The sequence below is a fragment of the Macrotis lagotis genome, chromosome 1, assembly GCF_037893015.1.
Source record: "Macrotis lagotis isolate mMagLag1 chromosome 1, bilby.v1.9.chrom.fasta, whole genome shotgun sequence".
NCBI lineage: Eukaryota > Metazoa > Chordata > Mammalia > Peramelemorphia > Peramelidae > Macrotis > Macrotis lagotis.
The window spans coordinates 706673369-706695821 of record NC_133658.1 but is presented as its reverse complement, the minus strand read 5'-3'; the positions used below and the strand labels follow the sequence as shown (position 1 = coordinate 706695821).

The 22453-nt window shown below is 35.6% G+C and overlaps 1 protein-coding gene across 3 annotated transcripts in view; it reads right to left on the bottom strand.

Annotated features, from left to right (window-relative positions):
- ITGB6 (integrin subunit beta 6) overlaps positions 1-22453 on the bottom strand; it is a 221424-nt gene that overhangs the window by 44353 nt on the left and 154618 nt on the right. The window lies entirely within an intron of this gene.

The window sequence follows — 22453 nt, the reverse complement described above, 5'->3', positions numbered from 1 at the left end:
AGAGTCACAAAGTCAGTAAGTGTCTGATGCCATATTTGAACTCAAGAAGATTAGTCTTCCTGACTCTAGGCCCAGCACTCTATCCTGAGCCACCTGGCTATTCCTGTGGAAATAAGATCAACATAGCCAATAGTGTTCAGCTCAGAGTTGAGAAGTTAAAGTTCAAATTCTGATGCCTAGACTTACTACTTGTGTGGCCATGGATAAGTGATTGCTCTCTGAGCTTTTCTTTCTTCATCTCTAAAATAAGGACAATAATTCTTGTAGCATCTATCTCACAAAATTGTTGGGAAATTTAGATGAGGTTATGTATGTAGAGTACTTTATAAGTCTTAAAGCACTTTGTACCTCATGAGGTTGTTGTTGAGAAAGACATAATTGAAACCATATTAATCTACATAAGTGTGAGTATTAAAATTATTCCTGGTCTCTAAAATCCAGATAACTAATCTTGTTGGAACAGTATATAAGATAGAACAATTTGTCTTTGACAAGAATAATGGGCTTCTATAGTAAATTGTGTGAGCTGTTATAGGCCATGGATTTAGTTCTAGATATTTCACCCTTCAGAGGAAAGTGATGTTTCCTTTATAGACATAGAGCTATTCTTTCAAGAACTGAAATTACCAGAAATTTGGCCTCTGCTTATGAGAAGATATGGTAGTGATAATGTGAACCAAGACACAGAAGCATTTTTGCATTATAGGTCATGTTGGACAAATATTCGACTTTTATTGCTTTTGTATATTGCTTTCTGTCACAAATTCTAATTCTTGTCAAGGCTCATTTGATTACTATCTTCTCTCTAAACTTAGTACTTTATCTCCAATTCCTAAACTTTTTCATGAGCCTTTGCCCATGACTGGAATTTTCTCCCTATTCTTCTCAGTATCTTCAGGATTTTCTTTGTCACATACTGTGTGAAAACTTTCCTACTAATCCCTCTTAGTTCTCTTTCTACTCAATTTTCTTTACATTATACTTAGATCGAAGATCACAGAGACTATTCCCATTAAAAATGAGCTTTTTTTTGACAATGTTGCTTGATTTTATTTGTAGCCCTGGATGTGAACACAATGCTTACAAGCCCTTGATACACTTTCTGTCTATCTAGTCTAATTCTTCTTTTACAGATGAGGAAACTGACTTTCCCAAAGTCACACAGATGGTTAGCATCACCAGATTTGAAGTTAGCTTCTTTAATTGCAGAGTCAGTTAATTTTCCTCTGCATCATGTTTTATAATTTCATTTTAAATGCTGAAGTAGAATATAAGATCCTCAAGGAATCCTTATGTTGCTTGTTTTTGTAGCATAGTGCCTTGAATATGGTAAATGCTTAACAAGTTTTTGCTGAATCAAATTGAACTACTGAGTCTTAGGTCATTGTCATAGTCTTCTTTAACCAAGCAGTACAGAGACCATAGTATTTTCATCTATCACAGTCCTTGTCCTCATGCTAGAGGACTTTAATATACCTGGTCATAGTCCCACTAGCACCCTGGCTTCTTAATCCATTACTCCTTACATTTCCCTAACCTGTACTTTTACTCCACTTCTAGATTAACTATTCTGCTATTATTCCTCCTGTCCATCAAATTTTGAAAACATGATATCCTTCAGCCTCTCCTATCTCCCTCCTCCCAGAATTATTTATTATCACTGTGACCTACAGTCAATCTATATTTAAGGACATGACAGTTCAATTGCCTGGGATATAAGTTTCCTTAAGGCTCTATAGAGAAAGAGTTGATAAATTCACTTATCTAGGACATAGGTCTATTGATCTGCTTAGAGAAGTGGTTATGAAGTTAAATGAAATTTAAATGTTCTGAGGAAGCAGTGACTCATTTGAAGATGACAGGTTGTAGAATACTTTATTTATTTTCATGTAAAGAATGAGAGAACTTTTAGACCATAACTGGGGAAGCTTAGATGTCAAAATTATTTTGTGATAATGGGACCAATTTAATTTACCTGATTATGGACAATATGAGAACTTGTTACTAACTATAAGCTAAGATGGGGATAACTGTGGAAAGGACCTCACTCCTGAATCAAAGAAGAAGGGGAAATATATGAAATATAATAAAGAGAGAATGGAATTTTCTTTCTGGATTCTCATTTATTACTACAAATATTGGTTGTTCAATAACTGCCAACTATTGATCAGAAGCAGGAATACAGAGAACATACTCTCTTTTCTATTATTATTTGTTAAGAAGAGAAAACAAAAGACAGAAGATACCTCTTTGCATTGCCATCCATTGTTGCTGAAAAGTAAAGAAGGAAAAAGAATTTTGCAAAGAAGCAGTGTGGGAGACACTAGGATAAAGGATGGATTTTTGGGTTTTGTTTTTTTGGATAAAGGTCATTGTCTTTTTCTAAAAGAATATGATATTATTTCTCTTGAAGCTATAAGTTAAGGTCAAAACTGAGACAGATTGATACTACAGATCCTGTTTAGGAATAAGCTCAGTAGAAAAGAAAAATATTTTGAAAGCAGAGAATCAGACAAAACTTTCAATAGATAGAGTTGTCTAGCTGAAATGTTCTGAACAGTGAAATATTAGTTAAGCACTGTATGAACCATCTCAATTGAGCACTGTATGTCTTCATTAAACAAAGATATTTATATCAAAAAGTTTTCATTAAGAATTCTTGTGATAGAAAAAAGACACTAAATCTACAATATTTCCCTGGCTACATGTATTTCTTATATGCTACATAATTATGGACTTTAAGTGTGTACCCACTCTCTTCATGAACAAAATATGGATTGGTGGGAGAGTATAAGTGAATTTCATCGGTAAAATATTATATAAATATTATGTGTTTAACTTTGTATTTTCAGCAAAATTTTGATTAAGATTGAGTGTAGCTGATTTACAAATGGGAAATATACCAGTGAGGGTTCATGAACCTTTAACATTTTAAAATTCAACATCTAGTTCAGTGAAAATAATAATATACAAAGGTTACTCCTTGGGTATGTGTCTAAGATATGTATATGGAAAAAAGTAGGTACTATATAAGTTCTAATTATTGTTTTCATTGTTGTTGTTATTATTATATTAGGTCTCTTCTTTCTTATTCCTATCTAGAATATCCTCCACATATCTATATATTAGCAGTTCTTATATACAACTTGAACCATGACACTTCTCTTCTAAAAAAAACCTCTTTAATATGGCTTCTATAATATAATGCAAACTTCCTAGGTTAATATGGAAAGCCCTCCCCATCCCCCTTTCCCATCTTTCCAGATTTATTTCAAATTACCTCCCTTCATGTAATCAAAATTTCAGACAAACTGGCCTACTAAATTTTCTCTGAACTTAAGATTCCATTTCATTACTGTCTCTTGGTACTTTTTCCTAGACCATTCCCCATGCCTGGAACACACTACCTCCACTATTTCTTCAAGGCATAGACTGCCTCTCCTGAAGCCTTTACTGATGGTTATTGATCTCTCCTTAGATTTTCTTGAAGTTACTTATCTGTATCTATCTATCTGTCTATCTATCGATAGATAGATATAATCATACCCTTAAAGTATAATGTAATCTTAGAGGTTAAGGAAAATTTTTTACTTTTACCCCAGCACCCAAGATTTCTTTGCATGATATACTTCAGTCATTTTTCAATTGTGACTGATTCTTCATGACCCCATTTCTGGTTTTCTTGTCGAAGATACCAGAGTGGCTTGCCATTGCCTTCTCCTGCTCATTTTATTGCTAAGAAAACTGAGGCAAACAGAGTTAAGTAACTTGCCCAGAAACACATAGTAAGTATTTGAGAATATACTAGAACTCAGAAAGGGGACTCTTCTTGACTCTATCCACTAAGCCATGTAGATGCCACAGTGTAGGAACTTAGTTTTCTTTGTTGAATTGCAAAAAATTGTTGTTTACTTTTCAACAAAGGAAGTAACACTATCACTCAACTATAGACAATATTCCCAAATGTCAGACAAATGGGTATCACTTGTGTGAAGGTTATCCAGTAAACATATTCCCCGAAACAATTATATGATTACAATCCTAGATTTCGAGTTAGAAGGGACATTCATAGTCATCTAGCCCTGCTCTGGCACCTGAGGAAATTGAGGACCAGAGTAGTAATTTTCCAAGATCACAAAGGTAGAAAAGTAGACCTAAGTTTTAAGTACCAGATTTTTAATTAAAAAATCCAGGCCCCTATCCTCTATTCCAAGATCCCATCAATTGCAATAATATGATACATGAATCTTGGGCCTATCTCATATATCCTCAACAAAACTGGAGAGTATACAAAATAAAAAAGAGTACTTTTAGTACTCAGCAAAATGAAGTTTAAGTCTCTAACAAAAAGAATCATGTATCCCAAAGGTTGTATGGAATTGTCATCCCTGATAAAATTTATGCTAATCCATAGCCGTAGAAGTGTAATGGGTGGCTTCCAAAATGAAAGTCCAGTTGGTTTTGTGAATTTTGCTCAATTTCTGCTGGTAAAATCAAGTTGATTCAGTTCTCTCAGTACAGTTATTCTCTTTCATGTGGCACAACATTTGGCAGTTAGGCTATTAGAACTAGGATTAACATTAATCACATTTGCTGATAACCACTAGTGTGAGGGTATAAAGGACATGGCAGTCAGTAGCAGTGCCAAGTGATAATACTGTAAATTGTGTAGAAGAAAACTATTAATTAAATTCTGGATGTTGGTTCCCCTGAAGTATTTCAAATAATTATCTATAAACATGGACAATTTGGCTTCCTGGTCTAATGCTGTTAAAAATTATACTTTAAATCTCCAGGAGCGTTATGATTCCTTTAAATATTATGTATCAAATGCCTCTCTTTCATTACAGCACTAAAGTGCTATTGTAAATCAGCATGATTAAACATGTTTTATGGTAGAGAAGGAAGACTTTGCATGCCCGGCTGTTATGAATTATAGCATTGTGTCTTTAGAAGATTATTCTTGGAAATTAGGAATCGTGGGGCTGGTAAACAATAGCACAGAAGCTGATTAGAAATGCAAACTAGTGTGCTTGGACTTGAATTTCTATCACTCATTTCTCAATTATCAATCCATGGACTATCCTAATTATGGCTTATGGGTGTGCTGTGGGGGCCACCTCCCTATGATGCCACCCAGCAGGTTCTGAGGCTTATTTTTCTGCCTTAGGTAATGTGTGCCTGCTGTTCTCCTTGATTTCTTTTTTTTTTAAGTTTTTTTTTGCAAGGCAAATGGGGTTAAGTGGCTTGCACAAGGCCACACAGCTAGGTAATTATTAAGTGTCTGAGACTGGATTTGAACTCAGATACTCCTGACTCCAGGGCCGGTGCTTTATCCACTGCACCACCTAGCTGCCCCGTCTCCGTGATTTCTTTTCACAATTTCATACCAATCCTACGATCTCTGTCTTTTTTGCTTTTCTTCTTTGTATAAAATTGTCAATCAGATTTTTTTAAAACAGCCATCTACTAGTTCAAGGTAAGGCATCAACAAAGGGTCATTTAGAAGGTTGACTCTGTAGGACAAAAAGGAAAACATCTTAATTTTCCACCTTTACTTTTTGCTGAGATTGCCTGTTCCAGTAGGAAATTCCAGTGGTGAGCCACTGACTAGGTTAGGAAATATAAGTAATCAATGCCAGTCTTCTTCTTTAGTCTGGCCTTTTCTAAATTATTGAAGAAAACAAGAAACTTGAGAACCTGACTGGTTCAACATTAGCCTTTATATGGAAGCTTGTTCAACTTGCCCAAACCTTTGACTTGATCCTGGTTTTGGATACTGATTGCCATTTGGTTTTTCATTAAGCTAAATTAGTGCAGTGATGATGCTCGCTCCTGAAATTGTCCTCCATGATTACTCCTCTTCTTATTCCTGAATTTGGTTATCTTCCTTGGACTTTGAATCTTATTTAATGAATCTTTGTTCTAAATTGGATTTCTTGAAGCTCTGATTGTTCCCAATCTATCTTGGTGTTAGATCTTTCTTTTTCTCTTTCTCTTTGGAATTGGAACACATGCAGGAAGAATGCCTCCAATATCATAACTAGGCAAAACCAATATTCCCTCATGAAAACTGATAATCAAAAATTGACTGTATCGATAGCATCATTTTGTATAATGGAGAAATATTGACTGTGTATGGTCAATAGTGCATAAAAACAGAAACATAGAGGTTGTATGGAATTGTATACACATAATATACTATAATGTCCAAGAGGATAAGGGATAGTTTTTTGGAGAGCTGGTTGTTAAACATTTATCCACATTCTACAAATATCTAAGACACAGAACATTATAGAATTAAGGACAAAGATATGATTCACCCAAAAGATGATCCATATGATCATCTGATCTGATTCTCTTTAGACCTTGGATACAGTTATGTTCCCTCTTGAAGTATGGTCCTATACAGATCAAGAGGGAGTTGTCTGTTTTCATTATTAACGAATATTGAAAAATTCTAGACTTATGTAATAAAAAAGTTAGCTTATATTGACTGAGAAGATATGATGTGGTATAAGTTTAATGCAACTATTCTTCCTTAGTTCTTAGAATTGTCTTTCCTCCTCTACTCCCCACCCTATTATATACAATCTCTTCAGTTAAGCAGGAGTTCTTAATCTGGAGCTCATGGACTAATTTCAGAATATCTGAGAACTTGAATAAGAAACAAAAATTACATATTTATTTTACTCACTTCTTACTAAAATTTAGAATTCCTTCAACAGTGAATGTAGGTAACAAATGTTATTCTGAGAAGAGATCCCTTAAGGGTTAATGACACATTAAAAAAAAACTCTTGAATTATGTCACATTTGCTTGCACCTGGTCTCTCTCTTTTATTCTTCATACCTCCATCCCTCTCTGTTTTCCATGCCTTCATCTCTCACCTTCCTCCTCCTCTTCTTCATCCTCCTCCTCCTCTTCCTCCTTTTTCCTCTTCTTTCCCCACTCCACCACTCTACCACTTCTATCTTCCTTCCTTTGAATCAGTTTTACATGGATTTTGTAATGGGGGAGGGAGAGGGGAAAACACTGGACCTCTAACCCATGTCATGTTGTTCTACTTCTTAATTTGAACATATGCCCTTTACTCAAAACATTCCTTAAATTCCATTCCAACCTGTTCTCAAAATACCTTGCTCTTATCTACAAGTCACACAATCTTTAATGAAATTTTTGCTCCTGAAAGATACAACAAAGTTGGAAACAACTGAATAATGCTGACCAAAAACAATTTTGTGAGATATTAAATGTATTTTGTTGAAGAAAGATATTTTCTAAATAACATTGAAATACATTCTTAGTAGGGCTCATGATCCTATTATTATTTCTTTGCTTTTATACTCAGTCATTTTCAATTATTCTGACTCTTTGTAACCCCATTTGGATTTTTTATTTTGCAAAAATATTGAAGTGATTTGTCATTATCTTCTCCAGCTCATTATACAAAAGAAATGCTAAGCCAAGCAGGGTTAAGTGACTTGCCCAGGGTCACACAACTAGTGTTTGAGATCAGATTTGAAGTCAGGAAAATGAATCTTCCTATTATTTCTTTATATTTTTATGGTTTTAATTTATAATTTTTATATGAACATAAATATTTTAATAGTTTTTATTTTACATTTTATCCATATGGAGACAATACAGCTAATTTTGGTGTGGGTAGGAGACAGTTTCTAAATATGGGCCTGTTATATTGTAGATTCTTCTCCAGTATTATAACACATCTACCTAAGTTTTAGCAAGTTGTCCTCTCTTTCATTTTCATTTATTCTGCTACAGTCTGATTCATTTGTACAATGGAAATGGTTGCTGCTAATTATTCACTTCTAAATTCTTCCTGAGTCAAAAGTATGTTTTTATTTGTATCTTTTGGATAATCCATATTTTGGTCCTTAACTCTATGGTGTTTTGGGCCTTAGGTCTTTGTTAGACCATTTTCTAAATTCTCATTATATTCAGTGGAGTGTGGATAAATGTTTACTGACCAGCTAGCCAAAAAAGGGTACACTTGATAAAGGTTTAAGTTTAATTTGCATTATTAAGACTTTCTCCACTTTCTTAAGTTTAAACAACCAACAAAACAATAGCGTTTTGTGATTTCTGAGGTATAAATCCTCACTTTGAAAACTTAACAATCAGATCTTAAGAGACACAACCCTGTATATAATAGAACTATAAATTTTAATATTAGTCTTTACTTAAGAAAGTTTTAAATTTATTTTTACTTTTAATGTAAAAAATGTTTTCTTTATTTTTCAATGCAATTATCTAAGTCTAAATTATGCAAATTTTTTGGAGGGGCAGGGAGAAATGGTGATGAGTTAGGCAGTGTTCTAACCATGAAATAACTTTTTCTCCTACTGACATGTATAGCAGAGCAGTCAGGATGCTTACTTAGCTAATTATTGTAATTCTGTCTCTTCTAGAATGTTTTACAAGAGTAATATGGATTTTATTTACTAATTGGTTTGATGATATTAAGTAGAACATTTTTCAGAAAAAATTCCTAAATATTTTACACATATTTTATTATTTTCATTTTTCAAAGGGGATTTTTTTTTTAAAAAAAAGTATTATTTCCTTTTATTCTTCAACTTTTTTTGTGAAAGAGCTGTTCCTGTGTGTGTATATATATGTCACCATTTCAAAGCTTAAATTAAAAAAAAACTGTTGGAGCTAGAGGGGTCTCCCTAGAGAACTTTCAATCGAATTCTCCAGTTTTATAAATGAGAAAACAGAGCCCCAAGAAAGTGGAGTTCCTTGCCCAAGGTCACACAACTCAAGTTTTATTCTACAGATGATTTCATTACCCTGTCTGGCCTTCTGGTCTCTCATGACCCTTTGTTTTCTAAGTTTTTGATGCATTCATCATGTAAAATTGTGAATTATAGACATCTATGTTTGTATATTCTTTAATAGACTGTAAGCTTGATGAGGGCAGGGACTTATCTAAACTTAGTATCTTCTTTAAAAGCTGGCCTGGTACAAGCTGATAGTATTTAAGAAATACCTGGCAAACAATAGTATTTAAGAAATATTTGTTGAATGAATGAATCCTAAAGGGTCTCAAAAGGATTTTCTGGTCACCAAGTTAAACTGACCCTCTTCAACTGTTGCAGAAGCAAACTCTCTTCACCTAAACTGACAAATAAATTCTCAGGATTTTATTGGTGAGTTTTAGAAAATGAATGAAGAAATGGTCTTTTTTTTTCCTCCTGGAAAAACCTTTGGTTGGGGGCTAGGAACTTCTACTATCCCAAATTGCCAAATGCAGGTGAATACCAAAAAAAGGGATATTCAGTTATCCCTTCCACATTGAGACTTTCTCCTTTCCTAGTTTTAACTTTATCATGGGTCAGCATTAGAAACTAAATGGGAATTTTGGGGGGGAGTTTTGTGAAAGCTGCAGACAACATAGAAGAAGTTTAGAAACTCAGAAATAACATAAAATAGATGTATAATATTGTACAATAATTAACATATTTTGTCTTTTAATACATCAATAATTCAACCTTCTTCTCTGGTATGAAGGGAGGGCCAAAACATTTTACATGGATTTTCTAATGGTGGGGAGGGAAGGGGGAAACACTGTACCTCTAACCCAACCCCTGCCCCCAAGATGTAGAATGGATAACTGTATAGCTCCAACTGGGTAGTAATCATAGAATTCAACAATGTTTGTCCAGTAAATAAAAAGATGCTAAGGTTATAATTCTCAAAACTGGAAAAAAAGAGTTTGAAAGCAAGAGAGAAAAAGTAAAATTTTAGGAGCAAAAGTAATTTCTGTGGAATATTCTGTACTATTTATCTGGTCAAAGGAATGGTAACTCTTCTCTGGTGAAGTCCTCTTTTTTGGAGTGACCAGGGGGAATAATCAGGTTGACTCTCAAAGAAGGTCCCTACTTCTGAAATAAATCAGAAAGCTTTTTTTCCCCCATGAGGCTTTTCATCCTCCTGGGTTATTTTCCCTCTTGCCAGTTCTTACATTCATTATCTGTAAATGCAGGGCTCCTAGTTTTATGCAAGAATTCCCCCCCCAGGTCATACTGTGTTACTAGGACACCCAGGATTCCAAGAAGAATGTGTAATTGTTTCTGGCACTAGTGTAGCATGAATTTCTATCATTGTGCTGCATGATATCTCCTTTGCCTTTAGGCTTTCCATTGTCAGAATTCCACGGTGATGCAGGTAGCTATGAGAGTGTGCTAATTAAATCAGGGTGCTTAGATTGAAGTTGGCTTCTGCAATGACTAGGTAGACTGAGAAATTTTCTGGGTGCTGCCTCCTTTTCTCCTAGTCTGCTGTTGGATGTAATTATCTTGTCAGCCAAGATATTCTAGTATTCAGCCGAGTGTGCCTTCAGAAGTAGCTAGGAGAATGATAAGGGAAAAAAGAATGGCGGCCCAATACATCACTCTTGTGAAACAAGCAAACACACAGGAATCAAAGAAAAAGGGGCAATGGACAAATATTTGTTCCTGGGGCTCCTTTAGATGTTCCCTTAATAATTTTGCTTGGGACTTGGAAGAACGGCAGATTTCTTCCAGCAGGGCTGGTGCTAATACCTATAAAACTCTAAGGGAAAGGGATCTGGTTCAGTAACAGCCTATGTGATCTGCAGACCAAATAGCAGGTCATAAAATTTGGAAGGACAATTCCAAGGAAAGATCTGAAGGGAAAAAGAAAACAGAAAGCAGGTGTGCATGTGTGAGAGCTATTAAAAAGGTGTTTGCATGCTCTAATTCTTGCTGTTCTTTGCACACAACACTCTAAAGTCTATCTCTGCCTTTTTATTAACTGCCCCAGAGGTCTGGAATGTTCTCCTTCTTCACCTCTGTCTCTTAGCATTCCTGATTTCCTTTAAGACTCAGTTCAAAGGCCACCCACTCAATGCATGAGGCCCTTCTTAGTTCCACCCAGCCACTAGACTTCCCTGCAAGATTACTTTTTAATCTCCTGGATTATATATGCATCTATATATATAGCTATATTACAAAGCTATTTTCTTCTCAATGAAATATAAGCTCTCTTAGGGCAGGGGATATTTGTCTAACTTGTTGATTAATTAACTCAATAAATGTGTGCTGATTGATTAACTCAAGTAGGGTTATAGCAACCAAGAATATGGAGATTACAAAATTTGCTTTGGGTTTATCCTTTTGGAGGCAGGATATTCACACATGGGGTGTATTGTAGTGGGAATTTCTTTTTGGTATGGCTAAGGTCCCTTCCATCATTCCAATTCTATGATTCCAAGTGTTCCAATGTCTGATACTATATCTTAAGCCTTTGCCTACTTTAATTGCACACCACGGCTTCACAGTATCCTTTCCTGCTCTCTCCTAAAGTGAAGGTCTAGATGAGACCACAGTAAGTTTGACTGCTTTTTAATGGAAAAGGATTTGCCTTCCAAATGTCACTGACTGGGGTGTGGGGTGGGGGCATTTGTGCAGTTGCTTTTCTGTTTTAGCCTATTCTAGCAATGACAGCAACAATAGGAAAATGAAAGGCTCTCAAATTACTTTTGATCTGAGCCAGCTTTAATTTAAAAAATGTTTCCTTGTGAAAATATTCAGGACCTAAAAGGAACCTTGCATTGATCTCTGAAATATCTTTTGGCATTTTAGATATGAGTTGAAGTGCTGACTCTGAAATCAGAGGACCTGAGTTTCAATCCTGCCTTTGTCACAAGCTGTTTGACTGTGAGCAAGTTTTTCTTAGGGGCTTGGATTCTTCCTCTATAAATTGAAGAGATTTGATCAGATGACTTCTAAGTTCATTTCCAGTTTCAGCAACTCTGATCCATGACTCTCCTATCAGCAACTGAGTCAGGGTAGCTGACCTCCCCTCCCTGCCCCCCCTATATTCTAATAGATTTGTGCTGTAAATGTGGGAATTCCAAGGAGCCAAATATTAAATAAATGAGACAAAATGTTGGATCTGTGGTCAGGAAGACCTGAGTTCAAATGTGGCCTCAGACACATACAAGCTATATGACCCTGATCAAACACTTAATCACTATTTCCATTTCCTCAACTTTAAAAATGAGGATAACAATAGCACTTATATCCTAAGGTAGTTGTGAAGATCAAAATGATGCAGGGAAAAGATGTAGAGAATTATGAATGTAACAGAAACAAAATTTGTAATCTTAAAGGCTGTTAAATTTTGTTAAATTGGGTGGAGGTCCCCCACTGTTTAGACGTAAATCAATTACCATTGTTTCATTATTTAATGTAAAATCTGTATCCTGATCTCCTCAGGCTTCAACCCTCTACCTAATTCCCAATCCAGTAAGGGGGAAGAGAATTTACCTTTTTTTTTTTTTTTTGCCTTCTGGAAAAATCTGGGTTGAACCTCTGCTCTGCTCCAGGTCAGTTGTCTCTGATTCTCTGGCCCAGTCAACTCTGCTTGACTATTCTTTTATCTCTGTCTCTCTCTACCTATCACTTTCTTTTGTGTTGTTACTGCTTTTAATAAATCTTTATTTTTCTTTCCACACTTGAATTCCTGGGTCTGAATCATGATTCCTCATAGGCAGACTCAAACTCAAATCTAGTGGCAACAAAATGAGGAAATATTTGTCAAGTGGCACAAATGTAAGTGGCATTTAATTGTTTGCTTCCTTTCATAGTTAAGATAATAAATCATATCTGCCTGTCTGCAAAAGTCCTAAGAGTATAGAGGTATCTGATCTGAACAGAAGCATGTTATCATGTTGAAGCTAAAAGAAATAAAACAAGGGTAATTAAAGGGCCTCTGGCATTTTGAGTCCCCAACTCAGCTTGGTCACAGACTTTGGTGTCAACATCATATAAGAAGCATTGGGATTGGGGGGAAAAGGGGAATAGACATGAAAGAAATTATCTGAAGATATACTTCAAGAACTATGACTCCCAACCCCACTCCAATGCTTAGTTTACCTTGGCTCATTGGTATATAGCTCAATTTTACCACAATGGTCTCTGTCCTTATTGTATCCTCATTTTTAAAGTTGGTGATATTATTTTTGTGTCCCATTAATACACAACACAAAAAGAGGGCTTTTTAAGTACAGTTTTATTTTACCTTCCCAACACACACCTCTTCCCCCAGAGTTGAGATACTTGGCAGGTGGCAGATAGTGGGTTGGAAAAAGAGCCAGGTTTGGAGTTCAAAGTCCTGGGTTCTAATACTGATTGTGCCAATGTGACTTGGGCAAATCACCATGTCTGTTTAAACTTCAGTTTCTTAATCTGTAAAAATGATGGTATTGAACTAGATGATCTCCTCTAATTCTATGATCCTAAGAAACAAGAGGTTAGGGATACGGAGAATACCAGGGATTGAATGCAACTGAAAGAAATGTTTTTAGGTTTGTGGTGGATGACATCTTTGAAGAAACTTTTCAAATCAATAAATTGAACTTGAAACTCAATAGTGAATTGATCTGTTCATTTTATATCAGGGAAGCACAGGTAGAACAAAGAGACTGGCATGTAAAAGAATTTAAAGCAGATTTTACTTTCACATCTGGAAGATGTATTGAGTAGATTGCTAGGCTAAAGTAAGGAAAACCCAAATTCCAATTCAGCCTTGGACAGTTATTAGCCATGTAACTCTCTAGTCATAGTTCTTCAGTATCAAGGAGGACCACAACAACCAACCAAGAGATTTGTGGCATGACATGATACAACAATTTTTTTATTATTATTATTATATGAGGGGTATGCTGTAAAGGCATCCTTTTCACTTGCCATTACCAGAGCTATTCTACTCCATGACCTGAGTGATAGGAAGCAGGATGATTGGTGATGGTCTGACCACCGCAGGAGTACATATCACTGAGGCATCACGGCACACCATCAATGCCAGGCAAGTAGTAGCATGTCATATCTGGCAGCAGAATATGACAACACTAGTCTGTCTCTTGATAGGGCAACCCCAGGCTGGTGAGTTGCGGGCTGCTGGTGAAATACTGCTACTCTGATTGTTTTTACACTGCCCTGGTGAGGGAGGATGAGCCCTGAGTGATCCTTCTGGCGCCAGGACCCCCTGCTTGACCCCCTCTGGGGGCAGTGTCAGGTGGGGAGTTTGACTGGGACAGTATACCTGTCAAATCATAATGCAGGATATATCAGGTTGTCACATTCTGGCACCAGATATAACATGTTGATGCTTGCCTGGCATTAGTTGTTATGCCATGAAGCCTGGTTGATAGAGGAGGAAGAGAAGTCAAGGAAAGAGACTCTCAGGCAATCACTTAGTATCTGTTTGCCTCATTTTCCTCAATGGCACTTATTGTGAGAATCAATGAGATTATATTTTTTAAAGTACTTAATTAACTATGTTAATTTTATCTATACAGTTAATACAATAAATTTTTCTTCCCTTCCCTTTCTAACTTTGATTTTTTCCAATTATTTCAAAGAATCCTTGTATCTCAACAATTATTAATTAATCAAAAAAAGATTTACTGAAAGCACATTATGTGCTTAGCCATATCTTCTTAATCCATTATTTCAGTGATCTGATCACTGGTCTGGGTAGTCTTTTCATTGACACAAGATACATATTAGCAATGGCACAATGTATGGCACAAATGATCATTGATCCATGATTCTCTTCCTAGTGATGGGCTTCTTCATACTTAACTAGTCTGGCCTTATGACACATCATATATTATGTGATTTGATCTATAGGGCAGTTAGGTGGTGCAATGGATAGAGCACTAGCCTTGGAATCAGGAGTAGAGGAGCTTGAATCCAGCCTCAGAGATTTACTCACTCTGACCTTGGGCAAGTTACTTAACCCTGATTGCCTCACATCAAGGGGCATCTCCAGGCATCTGGATCTAGTGGCCAGATGACTCTGGAGGAGAAAGTGAGATTGGTGACATAACATAGCACTCTTTCACTCATTCTATTCATGTGCTTGTCATGGCATTACCTCTGATGTTATGGTCTTCTTTGAGAATTATTATTGATCTATTGTTACAAGGTAAGAGTTTGTCATTCAAAGACACAGCTTTCAAATACTTCAGGGTCACCTTCATATTACCATGAGGTTATCATTGTAAGACATATGATTAAAAATTTTTTTAGAGCAAAACTAATTTAGATTTACTTTTAAGCTTTTGGGGACACCTCAGAGATGCTGTACAGAACTCAGGAAAATGAGCACAAAGTGTGTGACATTAGTGTGACAATTTCCCAAAAGGACAGAATTTATCTCTCTAATACTTTAGGATTCAGCCTACTTGGATATAAAGAGTACCGAAATTTCATATATAAAAACTGTACTTTATGCATACAAGAAGATAGGAAATGATATGAGTATGAAAGAAGTCCAAAAGTGTCCATTAATTAAATATCTAATTGTACAAGGCAGCTGGGTGGCATAGAGGATAGAGCACTGGGCTTGGATTCAGGAAACCCTGAGTTCAAATGCAGCCTCAGTAACTTCCTAGCTCAGTGAGTTTGAGCAAATCTCTTAACCACTGTTTGCCATTGGAGAAGGAAATGGCAAGGCTCTCCAAGTATTTTTGCTAAGAGAACCCCTGGATGGAGGTCCATGGTTATGAAGAGTCAGAAATGACTGAACAACAACAATGTGCAAGGCACTATGTATTCTCTTCAGAGAGATGCAAGTGCCAAGATTCTTTCTGGGTAACGGCCAAGTAAGCAAAGAACAATAATTAAATGCAATAATTGTTCTTTTGTTTACATGTATGCTCCCAGATTTAGTTAAGCAAGAGGTTGGTACTTAGTAAATGCTTATTAAATGAAAGAATTCATGAATGAGACTCTGCCTTGATTATAGCCATTAATAGACATTAATAAATGAGTGTATTATTCCTGTAGCCAGAGGCAGTACAAGGTAATGGAAAGAGTTCTGAACTTGGAGTAGAAAGCCTTGAATTCCAGGTCCAGCTCTGCCATTAAATTGCTGTGTGGCCTTGAAGGACTCATTTTATTTCTTTGGATCTGTGTTTCCAAATCTGTAAATGATCTTTAAGGTCCTCTTTTCCCTTCCAGTTCTAAATTTCAGTAATTCTATAATATTAACAATATCTGCTGATTGATTCATTTGCTTTATGCTTCCATTTTCAACCAAGAAAGCAATAGTGGAAAGGTTAATCCAGTAATAAAAGCAAAATGTTTAAAAATCCCTCCTCACAGCCCAGCAACCCTTGAAGTGCTATTTCTTCATTTACACTGGGGAAACATCTGCAATTTGGGGCTGTTGGAGAAGTAGTTAAGCCTATAGGTAAAGCTCATCTTGTTTCTGGTTTTGTGAATTATGGAATTCATAGTAAATTAGTATGTGGAATTTTTAAAGAATACGAGCCCTTTAGTCGAATCAACCGTTACAGTTTTCTTGATGGGACCCAACTAATTGTCTGCTCATTTTTTCCTGCAGCTTTTTAAAAACTGGATTTTGGGACATTGAGCTCCAGAGGAAAAGTGCTAAATATAATCCTAGGCATAACTGCTAGTGACATTTCATTGTAAGAACTATTGGATAGCATTGATTGGACTGATTCATTGTCTTTCAAGAAGCAACATGATTCAAACCACTCTATCCTTGTAATCAGAGGGCATGAGTTTTATTTTCAAATTCTCTCTTTTGGAGAGAATTATTGCTTTAATGGAGAAATAGAAGGCAGCTGGCTCTCATTACTCCCTTTGTTCCCAGATAGCTTCAACTATGGTTGTCAAGATTGCTTTACATCATACTTAAAGCAAGTATAATTTATCAGGCTAGATAGAAACTTTCCATATTATGGAAAGTTGGCTCATTTACTCCTAGATGATTTTATTTCTTATTAAGAATAGAAAATTGAAATATCTTTATTGGAAAATACAATATTTAAAGGGAAAAAACTTCCTAGGTCATGCCCAAGAATGAATTATAAGATAGCCAATATTCTTTACTAGCCTGTCTAGCAATGACTGAAAGCCACAGGAAACTCTCAATCTCAGAATATGAAAGTTAGAAGGAATCTCAGAAATCAGTCCAACCCCTCATTTTACAGATAAAGAAACCAAAGCATAAAGAGATGAATTGACTTGCCTAAAATCCAATTCTCTCTCCCTAGCAACTAAAATAATCATCCTAAAGCATAAGTATGAATATATCGCACTCAGGGGTGTGCTGATAAATAAATGTTTAACAACCAGCTCTGGGGGATGGGTGGGAAGATATATATAGTATATATTTTTAAGTCTAATTTGCATAATTAATATTTTCTGTTTCATTTTCTTTAGACTCAATACAATCAACAAAACAATAAATCTAGCCCTGATTTATAGCATTTGCCAATTTCCAAGGTGTAAATGTTCAAAAAGAAAATTTTACAATTTACTCCTGAACCAGTTTGATCTGACTTCAGCATGTTACTGCCTGTGCCCCTGCACAAGAATCTTCAACAGCCTTTATTACTTCTAGAACAAAATACAAAATCTTCAGTTTGGCATTTAAAGACTCTGTTTCTCATGACCTAGTCAGATTTCTCTCTTTCATAACCCAGCACTTCTCTGTTTCTGGATAAACTGTTTGGATGCATATTCTCCTTACCTCTATGCTAATCATTACCTTCCTTTAAGACTGAGCTCAGACACCTGCTCTTTTTTCTCCTCAAAAATGTTATTTTATTTGTATTCCTCCAGTAGAATGTAAGCTTCTTGAGAATAGTAACTATTCTGTTGTTTTCCCCGAAGTACCTAGAATATAGTAGTTATTTAATAATGATGATGATGATAGTGACAGGTAACATTTTAATCACTTTAGGGATGGCAAAGCATTCTACATATGCAAACTTCTATAAATCATCTCAACAAGACTGTACACTATTATAGGGGAAGAAACTGAGGACTGAGAACAAATAAATGACTTGCCTAGGATCATACATTTAGTAAACATATGAGGTAGAATCCAAGTACAATTCTTCCTAAATTTCACTGGCATTCATTCTACCATTAATTAAGATCACATGCTAGTTAACAGTGGAACCTAGAGAAGAATCTAGGTCTCCTGTTCCCTAGACCAGTGAGGTCATCATTAAAACCAAATAGGAGATAAATGTAGTACCTACCTCCAAGAGTTGTTGTGATGAGTAAACACTACTATTTGTAAGGATAATGTAAATTATTATTATCAAAATAATTTTTTTTAGGTTTTTTGCAAGGCAGTGGGGTTAATGGCTTGCCCAAGGCCACACAGCTAGGTAATTATTAAATGTCTGAGACCAGATTTGAACTCAGGTACTCCTGACTCCAAGGCTGGTACTCTATCCACCACACCACCTAGCCACCCCCTAAAGATAACATTTTTTAAAGACAACATTTGTAAAGCACTTAGCAGAGTACTTGGCATATAGCAGTTGTTATAGATATACTAATGATTATATCATTAACTAGGACTATTGAACTTTTCCAGTATCTCTCTGTAATTTTTTTTAAAAGTCAAAGTTGCTATAAGTTAATAAAATAAAACTTATTTGTATTTTGTTTCTCTTGATTTTGGTGAAGGTGAAATAAATGTGCAACTGATGTGCAGAGGAAGGAAAGGGAAAGGTCAAAAATTTTGTGCCATTGAATTCTCAAGTTTTATCACTGCAACTGAAAAAAAAATGAGACATTTCTATAGCCAATAGATGAATATTATAGAACACACAAAAAAGGACTGATCTGTCCTAAGAGAGATCCTGACTCATATTAAGTGATTTAGTATCTAATCAGCTTAAAATTACTTAGTCTATGAAGGGTTCTTATCTCTATAATTGGATAAACAAAAAACAAAATTATAGTAAATTTATTAAAAGCAATTTATTTGGAGATTTTATATATGATACATATGATGATATTTATATTATAGTAGAATGTTATATAATATTAAATTATAATTATATATTATAATATATATTATAAGAATTCCCAAAATTCTTAATGTAATTCAAAGCTTAAATAGCTTAAAACTGCTAAGACTTTTGGAATATCTTTTTTAAAATTTATAAAATATCTTTTAAAATTTAATTATATTATTAGCTGAAATTTTATTAAACTTTTATTGAGCTTCTATTATGAAACCTCAATGAGGCATATAGGCATACCTGGTTCTTGGGTGTCATGTCAACAAAACACAGGCACTGGCAGGCCCTTACTGTTGTTCAGTCATTTCAGTCTCTTTGTAACCTCATTTGGGGTTTTCTTGGCAAAAATTTGGGGTGATTTGCCATTTCATTTTCCAAAGCATTTTATAGATTAGGAAACTGAGGCAAACAGGTTAAAGTGACTTGTGCAGGGTCACACAGCTATTAAGTATCTGATGTTAGATTTTAACTCAGGTCTTCCTAACTCCAGTCTGTCCCCTATGCTACCAACCTTAAAAGATTTCAAGTATAAACCAAACACAAACTGTGTCTCTCATCCAAAGATCAACCCTCATTTATAACCAGAAAGTCTGACTACCAGGTGATTTAAATTTTATTTAAAAGTTCTTTTTATTAGTGCAGTTCCTGTCTTCCTTCCTTCCTTCCTTCCTTCCTTCCTTCCTTCCTTCCTTCCTTCCTTCTATTCTTTCTTCTTTCTCTCTTCTCTTTCTTCCTCTCTTTGCTTCTTTCTCTCTTTCCTCCTCCTCTCTTTCTTCCTTTTCTCCCTTCCTTTTTTCTTTTTCTTTCTTTTTTTGTATCTTTCTGTCTATCTTTCTTTTTCATTTTTTGCTATAACAAATTGGTCAACCAACACAAGGAAAAGCATTATCTGCCCTGGTTGAGGGAGGACTGGCAAAACTTCAGAAATAATATTTTCCAATGTTGCAATATGACATAGTACTGTGCAATTGTGGATTTCAAAGTGTTACAACAATAAATGGAAGGGGTAATTTTTACTATTATCCCATAAGACAGTAACTTGGTGTATTGATGAAGTGATAGAGGCACTGGACTAAGTCAGCATCCTGACTGCTTCTAAGAGGCTGTGTGGCCTTGGATTTCATTTATTTAGGTCTTACATTGTTCCTCTTTAAATGTTAAAAACCACTGGATTAAATTATGTCTAAGGTTCTCAAAATATAACTCTAACCACTGTTTACTGAGGGTGCTAGAGCATCTAATAAGATTGATGGAGGGTATATCTGATAGATAATTTTTTTCTGGGAAATCAAGAAGAGCTAATTTCAAGTGTCATATCTGATTCATACAAGCTGTGTGAATTTGAGCAAATCATTAGACCTCCTATTGCCTCATGCAACTCTCAAAGACTGTAAGACTACAAGCATACTTGCTATCTACATTGATAGAGTTTTCTCAAAGGAAGTTTCCTTCAACAGTGAAATCATAGGTCTGTCTGACTCCCCCCACCTCCCAAACTGACCCTAGTAACTTTTCTTTCTGCTATTGTAGTAAGTAATGATGCGATTTTTCAATCCTCTACTTTCATAAGTAACTTTCCTTCTGTAATTTCCATTAAATTTACCCTCTCAATTGGTTTACTTTATTCTTATCAAGGGGTTTCAGTTTTCACTAATTCTTCAATAGTTTATTTTCCTCATATCAAAGCTATTAGTCATCATGTGATATGCTTTGTTCACAGGGTTTCTTTTAAGGAGATTTAAGTCATCTTGGGCCCATTTGTAGTTTTCTTTGTCATCAAAATGGGGCATCAGCATTATTATGTTCCTATGTGGGTTATTTAGTGCAATGTTGGACCTGGCCTATAGACTAGCACTGGATTGAAACAGAGATGCATTGTCTCCTCTAAAAGACCAGCAAAAGGTGCAATGACTGGTCAGTGAAAGCCTAAATGTAATAATGAAAGCCTCCTATAATACGTTTTTTCATTGGCCATGAACTGGTACCAAACTATGATTATCTCCTTTAATTTGGTTACAGCCAGAAGACATCGAAAAGACTCCAAGCAAATCTTCTCTTTGTCCAGGCACGATGAAAAAAAATTAACTTGGGAGTCAGAGACTCTGGGTTCAAATCCCACTTCTGACACCAATTTCCTTTGTGACCTTGGTCAAGTGCTAATCTTCCCAGGCCCTTAGTTTCTTCAATTGTAAGATGAGATCCATTTTGCCTTGGACTTGAGAGCCTCCCTGAGTCTTTTAATTTTATTATCTTAAAATTATAGTGTGGTAGAAAGAAAAAGTAAACTCCCTGTTCTTAATTTGGGGGATCTTGAACTTCCATCTTTTCTTCAAAGACACTATTTCTCCCCACCCTCCAGTTGCTGGGAAGGAAGTTCCAGCTTTCTTTGTTGTTTTTAGTCATTTTTCATTTCAAACCCTCATCACCACTTCCTTTTTTTTTTAATAGCACTTGGGAGGAGGTATAGAAAGGGCTACCGTGTGTGTGTGTGTGTGTGTGTGTGTGTGTGTGTGTGTGTGTGTGTGTGTGTGTTTAAGACCATTAAAAAGTAGGCTTGGGAATTCAGTGCTCGGGTCGTTGATCATATTCTTCTGACTGCTCTTTGAAAAAAGTCTTTGTGCAAGTTCCTCCATTCCAAACACCAGCCCCTGCTGTTATAGGAAGCTGCAATCTCCACTCAAAGCTCACCCTGACTTAGCCCTAAGGATCAAAGGCAGAATAGACCCACTATTGTATTTGTGGATATTTTTATCTTGACCGCATTTCCACCACTTAAACCACTAGAAACAAGTATCACACATTAGAAAGCATTACGAAAATGGCCAGATCGGGTGAAGCCACATGATTCTAGAAAGGAACAAAGCCTTCTTAGACCATATTTTATGACAGGGGACTTCTTTAGCTTACAAAGAGAGACAGTCTCACCTTAGAGTTATTTCACTGTTGTCATCTCATGAATACAAGGTTGGATATTAGGCTGATTTCATTTTGCAGACCTTATCACAAGTTTGGGGGGGGTAGCTTTGGGCTAAATAATGAATTACAATTTAATTTGCTACCACATGCTAAATAAGATCAACATTTCCAAAAAACCCTCTACAACCAGTAAGTGAGCCATGATTCAGACCCAAGTCATTCTGACTCCAAAGTTGGCTTCTATCTGTTCTGCCTTTCCTCTCTCCACATGAATGGGTAAAAAAAAAAAACACCCAGGAAAATCAGTTTCTATCATGAATATCTTGACCCAAGGTTCTTTGATCACAAATCTTCCTCTGACTAGGTTAAATAAAAACAAAACAAAAAACCCATCCTGTAAGAAAGGGTAGATTTTGGGGAGAATATTTACGTGTTTGTGTGTGTTTGTGTGTGTGTGTGTGTGTGTGTGTGTGTGTGTGTGTGTGTGTGCACATTTGTGTGGATGTGCTTGATTTCCAAGAATGTCAGGACATCTTTATAAATATCATCTATCAACTTTGATTTTCATACCATCCTAGGAAGTAGGTGCTATTATTATTATTATTATTATTATTATTATTATTATTATTATTCCCATTTTACTGTTGAGGAAACTGAGGCTACAGAGTAAAATGACTT